The sequence below is a fragment of the Rhinolophus sinicus genome, linkage group LG01, assembly GCF_036562045.2.
Source record: "Rhinolophus sinicus isolate RSC01 linkage group LG01, ASM3656204v1, whole genome shotgun sequence".
NCBI lineage: Eukaryota > Metazoa > Chordata > Mammalia > Chiroptera > Rhinolophidae > Rhinolophus > Rhinolophus sinicus.
In genome coordinates, this window is record NC_133751.1 from 50,826,571 (window position 1) to 50,842,735 (window position 16,165).

General features: G+C 43.9%; 1 long non-coding RNA gene across 3 annotated transcripts in view; it reads left to right on the forward strand.

Moving 5' to 3' along the window:
- Positions 1–14,968, forward strand: part of LOC141570993 (uncharacterized) — a 58,699-nt gene extending 43,731 nt beyond the window's left edge. For 2 of the 3 annotated variants that reach the window (XR_012495414.1, XR_012495413.1), the window contains one exon: positions 137–241. This is a non-coding gene — a long non-coding RNA (uncharacterized LOC141570993). Of the gene's footprint in view, positions 1–136; positions 242–12,455 lie in introns of those variants that run through there. The other variant, XR_012495417.1, reaches the window with a different exon arrangement.
- The last annotated feature ends 1,197 nt before the right edge of the window (positions 14,969–16,165 follow it).

A 16,165-nucleotide genomic window follows, 5' to 3' on the forward strand; every position in this document is an offset into this window, starting at 1 on the left:
ACAAACACAGTTGATGGCACCTTGGAATAATTAAGAGCTAAAAGAGAAGGGATTTGCTCAAAGTGGCAGGTGAAAGACAACTATGACTCAACCTCATGGTTCTAAATCCTCTTTCCATCATGTTTTTCTTCCTCAGGCTTTAGTACATCTAACCTGGAATCAGGGCATAGGGATTGATGACCACATGTTGACTTTAAAGAAGAGTATCAGTAGTTTTGTGGAGGTGGAAAGTGGATTAAATCTTTGACCAGTACTTTTCGTTAAAGCTTCGTTCATTTTTTCATACCGTCCTCCCCAAGTTATTTGTTTTTTGTTTTGTTTTTTCTTGCATCGATACCAATCCCCCTGAGCGCCTTGCATATACAGTAGTTCCCCTTAGCTGCAGTTTTGCTTTCTACAGTTTCAGTTACCTGTGGTTAAGTTCAGTTCAAAAATATTAAATGGAGAATTCCAGAAATACGCAATTCATAAGTTTTTAATCACTTGCCATTCTGAGTAGCGTGATGAAATCTCCTGCTGTCCTGCTCAGTCCTGTCCAGGGTGGGAATCATCCCTTTGTCCAGAATCTCCATGCTGCATACACCACCTGCCCATTTGTCACTTAGTAGCCCTCCCAGTTATCAGATTGACTGCTGTGGTATCACAGGGCTTGTGTTCAAGTAACACATATTTTACGTACTAATGGCCCCAAAGCACTAGTGATGTTGGCAGTTTGAATATGCCGAAGAGGGGCTGTAAAGTACTTCTTTTCAGTGAAAAGGTGAAAGGTCTCAACTTAATAAAGGAAGAAAAGAAAATTGTAAGCTGAGGTCTAAGATCTATGGTAAGAAGAAATATATCTGTGAAATTGCTTAATTTAATTTATAAATTAAACTTAGTCATATATATATATATATATATATATATATATATATATATATATATATATGAAAAAACAGTAATTCTGTGGTTTCAGGTATCCAGTGGGGGCCTTGGATACCTGTAGAGAAGGGGATACAACTGTATGTAAATGTTTTCTTTGTTTTTTTTTCGCAAAAATTAAGGGCTCCAATGTCTCTTTGTATATCTTCCCATACACCGGTCCATCTACCGTGTTTCCCCGAAAATAAGACCTAGCCAATCAGCTCTAATGCATCTTTTGGAGCAAAATTAATATAAGACCCGGTCTTATTTTACTATAGTATAAGACCGGGTCTTATATAATATGATATAATATAAGACCAGGTCTTGTAAATCAGCTCTAACGCGTCTTTTGGAGCAAAAATTAATACAAGACCCAGTATTATTCTATTATATTCTATTATATTCTATTATATTATAACCATTCTTATAGTAAAATAAGACTATGTCTTATATTAATTTTGGTCCAAAAAATGCATTAGAGCTGATTGTCCGGCTAGGTCTTATTTTCGGGGAAACGGTATATTCCAACACCTCATCCATGCTTTCATTAGCAATTACCTCAAGCTTTTCTAATTTCCCTGTGTACAGGTCCATCTCTGTTGTTAAGTCATAAGCTCTTTGAGAACTGGAAACATCTTTGTATCCCCCTTTCAAAGCCCTGAAATGCTGTTGAATTATGTTAATTGAATAAATTAACAAAAGAAAGAGACACTTCATCTGTATCCAGATTGTGCCCTTGAAGACTCAGAGTGATGACAAGCTTAGCAGTAGCCTCCATTTTAACTTTCATGAGGAATCAGGAAAGGTCATAGAATGGGCTGATCTGTCTTGGCTGCCTTGGATCTCCTGCCTTATATCTTTATGGCTGTAAACTCATAGCCCTCATTCATGACTACTCATGGGTGGCCAGCCTGCCCAGAGGGACCTTGCCCGGACTAAGGAAATGGGGGAAAAGAGCAAGAAGCCAACTTCTAACCTTTAGTTTGCCAATCTCAGCATGAGGGCATCCCAGAGCCAACTCCCCACTGGCTTGGCCAGCAGCCTAGGTATGTTTTCTGTGCAGCAGCATTGGTCAACCGGGTCCTTGTGAGGGGATCCTGGTGAGGGTCAGGCGCCAGGGGTGGTACCTGAAACAATTTTGGGTGGAATGGGAGACTGTGTGGCCTTTTTGCTAAGAGGTTTGGAGGAGGAGAAGGAGGGGGAAATAATACAAAGAGCCATCTGACTTCTGTCCAACAGGGCAGGCAGGAGAGCAAAGGGGAGGTTTCTCCCATGTTGGTGAAAGACGAGGTGGCATGGGGACTGGGGGTGAGAGGAAGTCCTTATGGACTAGAGAGAGGAAAAGTCTGGAATGAGGGTGTAGGAATGAGAGATAGATGTTAAGAAAGATGGAGAACAAATAAACATAGGAAGCAAGGGAAGGAGGAAAGAAAGGAGAAAGGGAAGGAAGGAAGGAAGAAAGGAAGGAAGGAAAGAAGGAAGGAAGGAAAGACGGAAGGAAGGAAGGAAGGAAGGAAGGAAGGAAGGAAGGAAGGAAGGAAAGAAGAAATGAGTTAAAATGAGAAAAAGAAAAAAGGCACAGACATCCAGAGAAAAAATCAGAACTAGAGTGAGCATGAGAGAAAAATTTGGAGACAGAAAAGAGAAATAAGGGAAGCAACTAAGGGGTGTGGGCGCACTCATAAGACGTGAACAACATGAAGCCTGCCTAACTTCCTCAGCCCAGGAAACTTTCTTTTGTGAACCTGGCACAGGGAAGATCTGTACACTGAGGAAAATGTGCTGAGTCCTGCCCAGGGCCTGTCGGAGGATAGAAACAGATCAATTAACCTGGGTGGGGTTCTCCTGTGCCAGGTCCGGCACTGCCAGTTCTCGGCGCCCGGACAGGCCAGGCCAGGCCAAGGACTCTCACATGGTCATTAAGTTATTAAAGGGCCATCAACTGCAGGGCAGAATTAGCCTTTTACTCTGAGAAAAACCCTCTTCCTGTGCCAACGTCACCTCCACTAGCCCAGCCCCCACTTTCTGGCAGGCCCAGCTCTGGACTCAGTTAAATGGCGCCCTTCAGCCTGAGGAAACTGGCCATTGGGAATCTGAACAGGCTTCAAGGACCCTCCAGGGGCCAGCACAGTATGGTATATCCAATTGATGGAACGATCCTGGGACATATTTGTGGGTGGAGCAGGAGGTATCTAGAGCAGAATGTTCCCAGAGATCTTGGATCACTGGCTGTTCTTTATAGGGAGAAAGATTTCAGGGTCTGGATTCATTAATTCATAAACTCATTTTTTTTCCCAACAAGTTTTGAGCGTCTACAATGAGTGGGACACTGTGCTAGAGACTGAGGATACGGAGATAAGCAAACACATTTGCTGCCCTCAGGGGTAGAGTGGTGGTGACTCTGCTTCCTCTACCCAACACAACAGAAGGTGTGCACAGAGTGTGTCAGGAGCTCCAAGGGCAATGCGACTGATTCTGTTTCTAGGACAAGCAAGGTTTCTTGGAAGGGCACACTTGAACACAGCCTTCACAGTTCAGTAGGGTCCATCAGGCTGAGAAAGCAGAGGGATCCTAGACCAAGAGAAGCACAGGGAAAAGCCCAAAGGTATGGGAATGCAGTAGCTCATCTGGAAGATGAATGGTGGGGGCAGGCAGTCTGGCAGAGATGAGGGCTGGATGGAGGTTGGTCCAGATAAGGACAGGCACAAATGAGGGCCTAGAGACATCCAACATTTTTGTCAGAAGGGAGCTTAGAGATGATGGAAATCACCTTTGTTGTGATTTTTATTTTGTACGTGAGCATACGTGTGTAAGGTAGACTTTATTGAAGAGTGCCTGGAGTTGGACCTCATAGCATCTCAAAGAATTTTGAACTACATAAGTTATTCCTCTTCTCTTAAAAGACCTGTTGGATGTTTTCACTGACTGCTTTACCTCGTGTGGTGACCCCCACCTTATGCCTTTCTTCTCAGTGGTTTTCCTCTGTCTTCCTTCCCATCGTAAGTCCTCAGCCTTCCCTCCAGACAGCCCCAGACTCAGTCAATTCGCTGTTAGGTCTCCTGCAGGTAATGGTAGGTCATCAGAGACAAAAAGCGCCTCCTGTTTACCCAGATCCTCAGTCCTGAGAAGGCAGAGATTAGTTTGTTTGTATTTTAAAAGTTCTAAAAGCACAAAAAGTAAAAAATTAATCTTATGCAGTGCTTTTAAAATATTACATAACTACGTTAACGTTTCCTCATTCAGTCTGTTAGCGTTTATCAGTCAGGATATTTTCCTAAGTTAAATCAAAAATATCTCTCCCTACGTGTACGTGTATAGATGTACGTGTACGTGCACATGCATATTTATAGAAAAGAAATTATGCCTTACATATTGATCTGTTTTTATTTAAAAATATGTTGTAAAAAAATTCAAATTCCGTATCTCATATGCAGTGTAGACTATAGGCTAGATATAAGTTTTCAACTATTTTCCTATTGATAGACATTTGTGATGATTTAACCTGTATACTTTTACAAATGACGCTGCTGCAGACATCCTTGCACATGGACTGTTATGGACTCTTCCTGTTATCTCTAGAGGATGGATTCCTAGAGGTTAGGCTAAGTAAAAAATATGCACATTTTAAATTTCACTGGAAATTGCATCGTTCCTTTTAAAAAGGTTAGTTTACACTCCAACAGACAATTGCATGGCAGTGCCTCTTCCACACTTGCCCTCCTGCACTGGGAGTGCTGCATCATTTGTCAGACGAAGAAAGGGCATAGAGGGAATTAGCAATTGTCTAATAATACACACCTCAGTGTTGGCAATGCTGGTAGCAGGATTTCAGATCTGTTGTCACTCTATAATGAGATAATGCATGTAAAATATTAAGGACAGTGCCTAGCACAATGTAAGTGAAGCATTTAAGAACTGGTTCAGTGTGGAAGATGAATTGGAGAGGAGGGAGAAGAGGCCAGGAGGCTCCCGATAGCTCCTCCCAGGCTGGGCGTAGCGCCTCTTCTCCTGTTCTCCTAGGACTCTGTGCCACAGCTTCACAACATATGTTTAATTAGTTGGTTCATTTTCCACCATAATACTGTCCCTGCAGGACAAAAAAGTGAGAAGGTATGTTCTCTGACACCAGAACTGATGACCTATAGGCTAGGAGGCTGTAGTCACCCTCCCAAAAGCAGTTTGAAGGGTTGAACTTCCGAGTTTGAGATTCTCTCTCCCTAGTAGTTGTTTAATGCCTGAAACTCACCAAAGAGAAAGATATAATCATTACATCATAAAGTACTGTGTGATGTTTTTTTCTTTCGTGTGAGTCTCCTCTGCTTAATTGGGATACAAACTCTTTAAAGAAGCGATCGTATCTTAAACTTCTTTTATCATCTCTTCCACCATGACAACTAGTGTGTTGAACAGCACAGAGGAGGCATTCAACATATAGAAAGTGGGAAAAAGTAATGGGCCTGGTTTTCGGCGTGATTTAAGGAAACCAGTCCCTTTGCTTTCCAGTTGTGCTTCATAGATGTGGATTGTTTAAATTATGTGACTATTTATCTAAAAGTCAGTATCACATTTGCAAAGTGATGAACCCACTGTCAGAACAACCCTCAAAACGGTGCTCACTTCTCTGCTGCCCATGTTCACCAGGGCTCACCCCACATTCTTCAGGTGCAAGTTGTAGATCTGGGTGGGCCAGAGAGGAACCTCTGGGGAAATGGGATTGTAGAAGGTAACAGCCACTGGAAGAATCTGGCCCCAAAGCTAAGGACTACTCAATCAATATGCATGACTTTCAGAATTCCTATTTTAATCGATGAAACGGAAATGAAATTCCAATGTAGCTTTTAGTTTAAAAAGAAAAAATTCAAGTGGTATATGATATTCATGCATACATTTCCTCTGAAATTCTTTTTAAGAATTGAAGAAAATAACCATGTAACATACTGGAAAGAACACTAGCCTAGGCATCCAGAGATTTAATTTCATGCCCTAAATTTATCACCTGGTACAAGCTATGTGATCAAAAGAAGTCGCTTTCCCCATCTTACCTCATTTCACTCACATATGGAATGAGAGGGTTGATGTTATGTAAGCTCTCCTTCAGCCTCAATAATAAATGAGTCCATAATTCCCTGATTAGTGTTGAGGACCCATCCATCCATCCATCCTTTCCACAAATATTTATTCAGTTCCTATTTGTGCTATGTCCACGTAATTTGAGCCCTTCTGCTTTGGGCTCATAGGTTGATGGCATCCTCACCCTTCAAAGCCCTCACACTCAACATATTGTGTACATTCTGACCCCTCCTCCTCCTTCATCCACTTCACATTCAACCAGTGCCCAATGTTTATTCTTTCTCTGTGTTTATCTCTGGTCCATCTTATCCCTTCCATGCTCATCCCACCATTCTTTCTCCAGCCTCAGCAGTTCTCAGTTGAGCTGTTGCCAAAACTTCCTAAATGGTCTCCCAACATCAATAATGTTCCTTTCCAAACCATTATGCAAGAGATGCCCAGAGTTATCTTCAATCTTTCATTTTAATCAACATTTTTTTGAAAGTTTGTTGAATGTAGACACTGTGCCTAGACCCTTAAGGAGCTCACAGTCCAGAGAGGAAGGGAGACAAAATTGAAGGATACGTACAATACTATGTGGGATTGCGATGGCGGAGAACACTCAGTGTTATATTTCTTCCTTTCCTCTCATAAATGCTTGCTCCTTAGTCGTTCCCTCTAACATACACCTCATAGCACTTTCTTCATGCTTCTAACATCTCACTCATGACATCCTTTTAGCAACCATTTTCTACTTTTCTCTCTCCTTGCCCAGACTGTGAGCTTCCTGATGGCAGAGATATGATCAACTTCAGCCATCCTTCTAACAGAAACGCTGGGTGGCTCTCATTTGCCCTCATGGGGAAGTCCAAACCTTTACAGTGGGCATTTAAAGCCCTTAAGAGTTTGGGTCTATTTTTCCAATTAACTCTGCTAATCAGCTCCCATCCCAATCTCAAACCTTCTTCCTCTCACCCCCACTTAACCTCTGGGATCCTGTTATGTAGGTACACAAATGCTTGAACACACTCAGTACACACACATTTGCTGCTTTGGGTAAGCCATGCCGTCTTCTGAGAATACCCTACACAATTTTCCCCCTACTCCCCTGCCTGCGGGGATTTGCCAGGAGGGTCTTATCCTTTCTTCGAGGTCTAGTTTAAATTATATTCTTTCCAAGAACTTTGCAGAGAATCAGATCCACCTATTCAGAATTAATTTCCACCTGCTCCCAAATCCTTCTTAGAGCAAATGTATGGCCTATCTTCTGCAGAGATTTTGTGACCTTTTTGTCTACTTCCCATAGTATGAGCTCCTGGGAGGAAGTGCCCATGTCACCGGGGTTTTTGGATCCTCCGTAACACAGAGCCTCGTGCCTGGCACTTAGGCTCACCCTGCACTGAGCAGTTACCACGTGCCACGTACTACACAGGCTTTCGACGTCCTCACAGCAGGCCAGGAAACTGGGCTCAGGGAGAGGCTAATTAACCTGCCCCATGCAGCAACAGGTATGTGATACAATTTAGATTTGAACACAGGTACCTCTTAACCAGGTTACCCTGTTTCCCTACAAGGGGCCACAATACATGCTGAGTGGTTTTGTCGCCATTTGGAGAAGAGATGAAAGGTAGACTTAACAAATATTTCCTGATTACCTAGGGAGATTTCAAAAAGTTTTTTTGAGTGAGTTGGCATCTGATCTAGCTCTTGAAGATTGAAAAAGAATTTGACAAGGAAAAAGAGGTAAGATTGTTCTCATAAGAGAATAAAATTTGTGCTAAGTCCCGGATGAAGTGAATAAAAGGTGTTTTGGGGAAGAAAATGGGAGCTATTTATTGACTCACATCCCCAGCCAAGCTGTAAGTAACCAAGGGAAGGAACCATCTTGGTCTTGCTCGGAGCTGTATGTCTATTGCCCACGCAGAGTCTAATACAGAGCACACATTAAATAAACTTTTTTTTTTTTTTAAATACACATTTTGTGTCGATTAATCTACTCAATAAATACTATCTAAGCCTTCTTTGTGTTCACATAGTTTTAAACTCACTCTTGGCCTAGAAGGCTGCACATCTTGGTTGCCTTTGTGAAGGCTTTAACAGCCCAAACCAAAACTTTCAGACCCTGAAAACGAAACCTCCAGTCCCTAGAAAGTTTCACTGACCAACCCAGTTTCACTGACTGGCTGAGTAAAAAACAAACATTAAACCAACAGAACAAGCTATGAAAAATCAAATAAGAAAAAAGAAATCTTTCAGTTCCAAGAAACTTATGTATTTTCAGTAATGTGCCTCCTGCAAGGAAACCTGAGGGCTGGGGTGGTGTCAGTTTCGTTTCCAGTAGAGACCTTTGACCGTCTGTCTCCTAAGAAGGGAGGAAAAGCCCCTCTGCCAAGTAGCTGTGCAGGGAGCCTGGGTCTGAGGACACCAAGGGAAATGAGGCAGAATCAAGGAGGTTCTTCTGATGTCTATTAGGTTGTTTCACGCCTCCTCATTTTGTGTTGGAATAAGCTATAAGCAGGTCTGTGTCAGTGAGCACATTTAGATCACAACATTTGTTGAATCAGTGAGTCAGAAAATGGCTCAAAGCAGAGCTACTGAGGGGGGAATTTAGCATGATGAAGTCAAAAAGGCATTCAGTTTGGGGCAGGAGAACCAGCTGGTTCCTTCTCCACCATGTATTAGCTGGTGCAGGCACATCTGAGCAGGCACATCTTTTCTCTGGGCCTCAGTTTCCCTTTTCAGTTCTGACATATTTGGCAGGTCCTCATTATGGTAGGAGAGGAAAAATGCATGCAAAACACCTATAGTTGTTTTAAAAGAAGACATTCATGGAAAGCTCTCTATGTGCATGGGGATCTGGGAATTGGAGGTTTTTTCTCTTTATTTTAACCCCCACCTTCCCCACCTTGGCACAGTTAACCTTTTGGGCGGGATAATTTTCTGTCATAGAGGATTGTTTTGTGCACTGTATGATGTTTCCCACCATCTCTGATCTGTACCCACTAGATGCCAGTAGCATTCACTACCCTCTCCCCAGTTGTGACAATCCAAAATGTCTCTAAATATTGCCAATTGTTCCCTGGGGGGTGAAACTGCCCCCTTGTTGAGAATTTTAGTCCTTGAGTTGTATTCCCAACAGAAACTGACAGATTCTTTAGAATAATACAGCTACAGAGGGACTTGGGAGGGTGTGGAAACCAGGCAGAGGTGCCCTCCAAGCCTAAGAACCTGGGGATGGGGCATCCCGGGCAGCTCAGGGAAGTTAGAAGTGTTTGGGGTCTGGAGGCAGGAAACTGGCATCAGTGTCCCTGCATTATCACTGGCTGGCTGTGTGACCCTCATCATACTGCTTAACCTCTCTGAGCCTCAGTGTCCCCATGAATCCTAAGGAAGTAATACTTCCCCTCCATAAATCTTCCTCCTATCCTTCCACCTCCATACACACCACCAAAAGGTAACCACTAAAAGTAACACATGTGAAAGCACTGTGAGCTAAAAAGCACAAGACAAATACATGTTATCTCTGTAAAGCATTATTCTTTTTTCCGAGAGAGCACAGAACAGGAACTTTATTCCTAGATAGTTTTTCTGTCAAGAGCAGTAATGGTGACATTGAAGGTACCACCTCAGCAGTAATGAAAACAAATAATGGAGAACACTCTCAGAGAACACAGCCACAGTGCCAGCTCTCAGACTTGATTTCTATTGGGTCGTGAGTTAGCAGGTTTCCAGTAAAAATGAAAGGCCTCCTCAAAGAGGGCATCGCGGTATTAGGCAAAGGCAAGAATGGGCCACCTGGCTGTTCACCTACTGGTAGTAACTTGGCCCTATGCGGACTCTTCAACAAGGCCATCAATCTGGAAGGTGCCTAGGTGACTCATGTCTTCCCCAACTGAGAACTTCAGAACCAAGAGAGGTTTCTCAGAGTGGGAGTCAAGGAGCTCTGGTTACATTCAGGCCTGGAGTGGGCGGCCCTCCCAAAGACTCTGTCCAAGCCCAATAAGGCTCTGTCCAGGGTTTGAACTGCACTCTCCAGTTATGGGAAAGTTCACCCCTAGAGTAACATCCTAGTAAGCAGACTAGGTACCAGGTCAACAGGCTGGTGACTGTCTAGGAAGCCTAATTAACTCAGAAAAAATCTAAACTTCCAGATCAGAGACCACCAGGGTCCATGGGACACATTCAAATTAGAAGGAATCATATAAATCACACCTGTGAATCCTTTGGTATGTGGACAGTTTTTTCATCCTTTAAGGGTGGTGTAGAATTGTGGCTAAAGCCTTCACTTCTGAACTCTGAGTGTGTATCCTGGCTCTGCTCCTTGCTAGCTGTGTGACCGTGGGCACTCAGTGGGTGCGAGGTAAATGTTAGCTATACTATTTGGTGTGCTACTTGATGCTGACAGTGACCTCTGAGGCCAGTGGTGAAATCATCTTCACGTTGATTTAGATGTAGAATCTAAAGTTCAGATAAGTGTATCCTCACATAGCACCCTCACACCCCTTCGCCCTTCTCTGCTTCTAAGTCACTCTTTCTTCTATCTCTGCTGTTTAAATGCCATCGATGCCTCAAGTCTCTTCAAATGTTAGTTCCTCTATAAATTCTGCTTTCAGAATGGAATTCCTCTCAGCTTTTTCCAAGCTCTGCAGCATTTTATTGGTATCTCTATTTCACTGTGTCCCTCGCCTAGGCCATAGTAGGCAAGAGAAAGGACCAAGATAAGGACATAACACACTACAGGCTGTGATAAAGACCCGAGAGAGAGGTACAGGTGAAGAACTCAGAAGGATCAAAGGAAGGAGAGTTTCCTGCCTGAAGCACTCATCCCTCTTTCTCCTCTCTCACAGTCATAATATGTCACGGTGCCTTTTAACGTCCTCAGACGTTCTGGTTCCAGTCAAAGCTAACTGCATACACGCTGTCTCCCTTCTGAGACAGAGTATTTTAGGGGGCAGGACACTTCGGATTCACCTTCACAACCCCCATAGCACATGGCCAAAGGTTGCAAGAGCTTAAAAATGCGTATGGCACTGAACTGAGAAAAGCTTGCTGACTGACAGTGGGCGACGGTGTTGAATGACGGCGGAGATGATAATGATAACAGGGGGGTTAATTGAACCGAAACCCAGCCATCACGAAGGGTGATATACGCACGACGTTTCACTATGACTGAGTGAACAACAAGAGATTCACGAATCAGACCTAGAAACGTAGCCCACTCATTGGCAAACTGAAAAGAAACTGGTAAATGGAAAAGGCATATGGGGGGGGGGGGGGAGACTATCTTATCAGCTTGAGCCTGATCTATAGATTAATGTAGCCGTGGTATAGGAAATACTGTTCCCCTGATTGTTAAAAAAAAAAAAAAAAAAGTGTGACTTTTTAAACCATTTAAGAAATCTATTACATTGTTCATTAAGGAAGATATAGAAGCTATGTGAAGGTATAGATATGAGAAACCATCTCATCCTAGCAAGTTGAGTACTATTAACTTTAGTTCCCTTGTTCTACCTGTCTGAGTTTGTGTCCTTGAGATCATACTGATTCTGTATATTTCATAATATATTTTATTTATTTTTAAATAAATAACAGATGCATAAGGTACAAAGTTCCAAAAGCACAGAAGGGCAGGCAGTGAAAAATCAGTTTCTCTCCCTCTTTTGCCGCCCATCACCAGCTTTCGCCCAAGTCTTTCATATGATCTTGGAGCGGCGTCCTGTGTCTACCACCATCCATTGTTTGAGTGTGGTAATAGCCCTTAATCCTTCCAGGTTCTCAGGAACCAAAAATTGTCTCTAAGAATGAAACATGTCCCTGATGTAACATCTCTGTGCTCATAAAAGATACAATTATACTACCTCTATCCCAGTTACATAACCGGAATTCACAGTGCAACTCTTCTCTAAAGAGAATTCTCAACTGACAAAGGTAGTTGGAGGCACCCACTCAACCAAGATGCAATCCCTTAACAAGCCTCTGTCCCAAAGATGTCCCTGAGATGTTCCCAGCACCGCACAGTGGTTCAGAAAGCTCAGAACTTGAAATCAGAGTGTGCGTGAGTCTGGGTTGCAGTGACTAAGACATTCACCCCAGGCCCATAACCCTAAGGGCAGGCCCCTCCTTCTCCCAAGATCAGACCTGGCAAGGACTTCCTCACCTTGTTTTGCCCTAGGGTGCTGGGCTGGGAGGCTGGAAGAGTGGGTGGGGGAACTCCAGTACTAATAAAACAGTTTAAAGAAAGTAATTTCCATAAAATCTAGCTCAAAATAGAGAAAGCCATTCTATACTTACCCAGACTTGGTCCTCTTCAGACTCACCTCCCTTCCCCCTGCGCCCCCCGCACCCCCATACACACATACATACACATACACAAGTGGAGGACTGGAATCCAGGATTTTCCTTGAGATCTAGTGCCGTGTGCTGCCCATGGGCTTACAGTCACAAATCCTCCCACTGTGAGCATGCGCTGCTTACTGCCTCATTGTGGATCTTGTCTTCTACAGGCAGTTTCAAGAGTTTTTCGGGAATCTGCTACAGTTTGGAAGTTTATTTGCCAGTGAAGTGAATTTCCCTCTCGGTTCTCCTTCCTCTCCTCCCAGTACCCATCTGATAAAGTTACAGAAGGCATCTGGGATTCACAACACCCCCCACCAGCCCCTCACTGAATAACACATCGTCTGGCAACAGGAGGCGTTTGATTACATTTGGATGGCACGTCTGCATCAACTCCAGTTGTCCCTGAATTGAAACTGATGGGCCTCACGTGCTGTAGCCAACAGTTTGTCTTCACCCACTCCCCTCTCTGAAGTGAACCTTTGTCTGGGAAAACAAGAAACCTACGTGCCATCCTGGGTGAGAGACTAACAGGAGCTGTGTCCCAGCATTGCATTGCATCCCAGGCCTGGCAGGCAGAGCAACATCAAGCCATGCTTCAAGCATCTCTGGAGAGACCCTCTGAACTAGAGGACACAAATGTTCTCTCTGGAGTACTGTAGCCTCTGTGTTCATTTCAGTTCATGGGCATGGAGTTCTCACTGTGTTCAGCGTAAGGCCCCAAACTGCTGTCTCCTTTAGCAGGCCTCCATAATCTCCCTCCACCTGTTCTGACTTATTTGGTCTGTTAGTCAGTGCTGCAGGCAGAATAATGGCTCCCCAAAGATGTTCAGATCCTAATCCCCAGAACCTGTGAATAGAGTATTATATCACAGGAAGGGGAAATTAAGATGGCAAATGTAATTAAGCTTGTTAATCAGCTGACCTTAAAACAAATAGGGTGATTATCTATCTAGGGTATTGTGGTGGTCCCAGCGCAGTCACAAGGGTCCTTACATAGGGGAAGGAGAGGCAGATGAGTCAGAATCAGAGTGGTAACTTTGTGAGAAAGACTAGACCTGTTATTGATGGCTTTGAAGATGGAGGAAAAGAACATGTACCAAGGAATGTAGGCAGTCTCTACAATCTGGAAGAAGAAAAAAACAAATTCAAAACAAAACAGATTCTCCCCTTGAGCTTCCTTGATTTTAATCCAGTGGGACTAAACTTCTCACCTCCAGAACTATCATAGTTGTGTTGTTACAGCAGCAATAAGAAAACAAAACAGACACCGTGGACTTGCCATGTTCTAGCCATGGTACCAGTGCTGAGGGAACATTCCCACAGCATGTGGTTTGTACCTTATATCCATCATCAGAGTCCAACAGGGAAATGCAAGCCACTGTCAGTGTCTAACACAGGGACTCCAATGCTAGTCAATGGTTACACAGGTGAATGAAGTTGAGAAGCCAATCTAGGCATTATCAATAGCAGAGGTCGCTACTACTGGGCTGGGCTAGAGGCACAAAGAGAGGAGGTCTTGTATCCGTGTCCAAAGGCCACTTAGTGGAAGCTGGACCATGGCAGGCCTGTCTAGTAGGAACTGGGGCCGTGAGGGGACAGAGACCTGCTATAGAAGCTGCCTGAGGCAAAAAAGGAAAGAGAGAGATACCCTTGTTTCTCCCTTTCTACTACCCGCCAATCTTCTCCCAGTGCCTCCCATCGGCTGTTCCCAACTGGAAGCCAGCTGGGTGAGAGCCTGAGGCAGGGGACAGCTCTTTTGCAGTACAGAGCAGAGCTGGGGGAAAGCAATGAATGGATGAATGGATTTGAGGAAGTGCAGGCCTGAGAATGGCAAACACCTCCTTTCTGCATTGATCACAATGACTGTTGAAATGTTATTTATTTATTTAGCCAAATTCTTTACCCTACATAATTCTAAGAGCCTACATGATCTGGCCCTGCCTCAACTTCTCCATCCTCCGCAGCAAATCCTCCCCCTCATTCATAGCATCCCCACAACACTGGCCTGTGCTCTGTTCTCCACATGCCAGGCAAGTCCCATCTTGGGACCTTGCACTTGATTTTACAGCCTCTACTGGACTCTCCACCCCTTGTCTCTCCCCTAACTGATCATTTTTCATAATTCCAGTCTCAGCTCAGCTAACTTCTTCCCCCACCTAAAACAGGCCCTTTCACCAAAAGTCTCCATCACACCCCCCTGTTTTATTGTCTTCAGAGCACCTATTATTACATGAAATTATCTGGGTTGTGTGTTTACTTATTTATCATAACCTTCCCAAACCGTAAGTTCCTTGAGGGTAGGGATCCTGTCTTGTTACTCACTATATCCTTGTATCAGCGTTGGCTAGATGTCTACCAAAATCTGTTTTTCCTTCCTGGAAACAAAGTGAGGCTCATTTCATATTTCTTTGTGGTTAGGTGTGACAGAGTTCTAGCTAATGGAGCATGAATGGAAATATATGGCACTGCTTCCAGGCCAGGCCAGGAAAACCTCCCATGCATACCCCTGCGTGTGTTTCCCCTTTTGCCAGATGATGACAAAGCCCGAGGGGATGGTAGAGGCACAGATGAAAGGAACCTGGGCTCTTGAATGACTAAGTGAAGGAGTGTTGCCCCAGCAACATACATACTATCTAAGACTGTTAGGTGAATGAAAAATAAATGTGTTTTGTATTAAGTCATATTAGCCTACCCTAACTAAAACAATTCCCAATACTTGGTCCACAATTGGCCTTCAATAGTTATTGAATGATTGAATGTTAAATTCTCAATAATCATGTGTTTAGTGACGGAATATCTTTTTCTTACCCGCATTTCCCACCAAACCAGACTCCATGGAGTGGAAAGTGTTATTCATCTCTGTGCTCTGGATGCCTCCCATTGTACCTAAACCTTCCTAGATTAAATGGGTATGTGTTACACTGAGTGTCCAGGCAGCATGAGGGCGACAGTGGTTGACAAAACACAGACTAGAAGCGTGAGTCTAAAGGAGTTCTACGTTGCTGTAACCACCACTATTTGTGCAGCAATTTAGACTTTATGTGGGGCTCTTCACTTGATCCTTATAACAACTCTGAAAGGAAATTACTGTTATGCTTCCCGGTTTACAGATGATGACTCTGAGCTTGCAGAGGTCAATTATTTTGCTCAAGGTCTTACTGTTTCAAACAATACAGTAGGAATTAAATGATTGTTCAACAGTATTTATGGAGTGCCTATAACGTGGAAGGCCCTGACTGAAGCCTCTGTGCCTACTAGGGGCTCAGGAAACACGGGAACCTACAGTTCTGAAGAAGCTGGAATTGCCTCCCGGAAGATAAAAGGGAGGCCTCAGTTCTAGCCGAAGGCTGAGGACAAAGAGGATTGACTGTGTCATGAAGCTTATGTGTTCAGCTGTGACCTTGCTGCTGCTGTTAGAGTCGCTCAGTGCAAGTTTCTGGGTGGTCTGCCAGCTTGCCTGGAGGCAGCAACATCACAGCCACCCTCAGCAGCTCTCCTACTTGCCCAGGCTAACAGCCCTGGCCTTCTCAGTCTGCCCTTTTCCATACATTCTTTCCTCCTTCCCATGCCAAGATCTCACTAGATGATTTAGAGTGGGTTCCAGGCCATTTAGCTCAGTCAGAGATTTGGGTGAAAGTTCCCTCCCACCCATCTCAGGCCTCAGATAACCCATCAGGGTGTGACAGCCTGCGCAAAGGAGGGGGAAGAACCACCATGGAGATTTCCAGACACAGGACTGGAGCAGAAGTTTCTGCAGCTGCCGTATTTATCCACTCTATTCTGGCTGTACAAAGCGGGTCAGCAATGGGTTGGTTGGAAAACTTAGGACAAAAAGCTGAAGAGGACTGATGTAACTGGTCTAAATAGAAACAGGAAA